Here is a 2,181-nt window from a genome sequence, read left to right on the forward strand (position 1 = left end):
AATTTCACTTTTTCCCCAATCACAAAAATTTTGATACCTATTACATCACCGTGGTAAATTTTCACCTTGACAAGTTCTCCAAAGTACGATATGATACCCCTTATCACCTCAGACGCCTCGTTCGAAACAAAACCTTTACATCATGTGAGGCATGATGCTGATTCCAGAAATATTCACTGAAAGTACAGTCAACCTTATCTTTTTACAGTACCATAAATTTGAAGTAAAAATTAGTTTCACGCAAATAATCCATTGTTAATTTAGCCACCTTATCAAAGTCATATTTGTTTGATATTTAAAAAATGGAACATGAAACTCTTTTCTTTTGAATCAATACACACCAACACTCCCCATCATGTAAAAATTTTTCAAATACTTTTGATTGGTTGTTGTGGACCATAATATTTTCTCTTGTAATTTTAAAAAGTATCCTTGAAACTTTCATTGTTAACTTCAAATACAGATCGGGAAGACGCTTTCTCACCAATCTACCCCTTATCATCTCAGACACCTTTTTCAAACCAAACCCTTTATATCATGTGAGGCATGATGCTAATTCTAGAAATGCCCACTGAAGGTACAATCAACCTTATCTTTTTACAGTACTGTAAATTTGAAATAAAAAATTTAGTCCCCCGCAAATCACCCATTGTTAGATTTTTTAATGCTTTAGTCTATCTCTCATCCTTGAACAAACACATAAAAAAATTTTCAGATACTCTTCATGCATCAAAAGGAAAGGATGATAATAGAGTTTTGGGTGCAGTAAATCTTTCACATTACAAATAACTTATACTCCGCAGCTAAAAGTCTAGAAAGAGGTCATAGTAGTGTGTTGTTGAACATTTGATGCAGACAGCTCGTATCAAGTAATCTATGGCTTTCCCACTCTTTTTTATTCATGTTTCTGTAATCAAATTTACCCAACAATAATTTCACTTTTTCTCCAACCACAAAAATTTTGTTATCTATTACATCACCATGGTAAGTTTTCACCTTGACAAGTTATCCAAAGCACGATATGATACCCCTTATCACATCAGACACCTCCTTCAAAACAAAACCTTTACATCATGTGAGGCATGATGCTGATTTCAGAAATATCCACCGAAAGTACAGTCAATCTTATCTTTTTACAGTACCATAAATTTGAAGTAAAAAATTAGTTCCACGCAAATCATCCATTATTAATTTAGCCACATTATCAAAGTCATATTCGTTTGATGTTTCAAAAATGGAACATGAAACTCTTTTCTTTTGAATCAATACACACCAATATTCCCCATCATGTAAAATTTTTCAAATATTTTTTATTGATTGTTGTAGACCATAATATTTTCTCTTGTAATTTCAAAAAAAATCCTAGAAACTTCCATCGTTAACTTAAAATACAGATCGGAAGGACACTTTCTAACCAACCTACTCCTTATCATTCCAGACACCTCCTTTAAAATAAATTATTTACATCATTTGAGGCATGATGCTGATTCCAGAAATATCCACCGAAGGTACAATCAACATTATCTTTTTACAGTACTATAAATTTGAAGTAAAAAATTAGTTCCACGCAAATCACCCATTATTAGATTTTTGAATGCTTTAGTTTATCTGCCATCCTTGAACAAACTCGTATGAAAATTTCCTGACACTCTTCATGCATCAAAAAGGAAAGGATGATAATAGAGTTTTGGGTGTTGTAAATCTTTCACATTACAAAATAGCTTATACTTCGTAGCTAAAAGTCTAGGAGGAGGTCATAGTAGTGTGTTGTTGAATATTTGATGCATACAGCTCGTATCAAGTAATCAATCGTTTTTTCACTCTTTTTGATCCATATTTCTGTAATCAAATTTAGCCAACAATAATTTCACTTTTCCCCCAACTACAAAAATTTTGTTACCTACTGCATCACCGTGGTAAATTTTCACCTTGACAAGTTGTGGCAGCCCCACTTCTCCCTAAGGCGAACCAGAGGGTTGGCGGGTCGCCTGCCTAACTCTCGCCAGGACTCACGTAAGAAAACTAACTAAACCCTTCCGACGTATAATTTAAATCAAGACAAAATTCGACAACCGAACAAGCCAATCCTTTAAACTTCCAGAATACTAGAAACACATTAACTTCAGAGATAACATGGCCATTGGCATCTGAACATTCATTCTCAAGTACATCTCCAACCAG

Source organism: Coffea arabica, chromosome 4c, assembly GCF_036785885.1.
Source record: "Coffea arabica cultivar ET-39 chromosome 4c, Coffea Arabica ET-39 HiFi, whole genome shotgun sequence".
Lineage (NCBI taxonomy): Eukaryota > Viridiplantae > Streptophyta > Magnoliopsida > Gentianales > Rubiaceae > Coffea > Coffea arabica.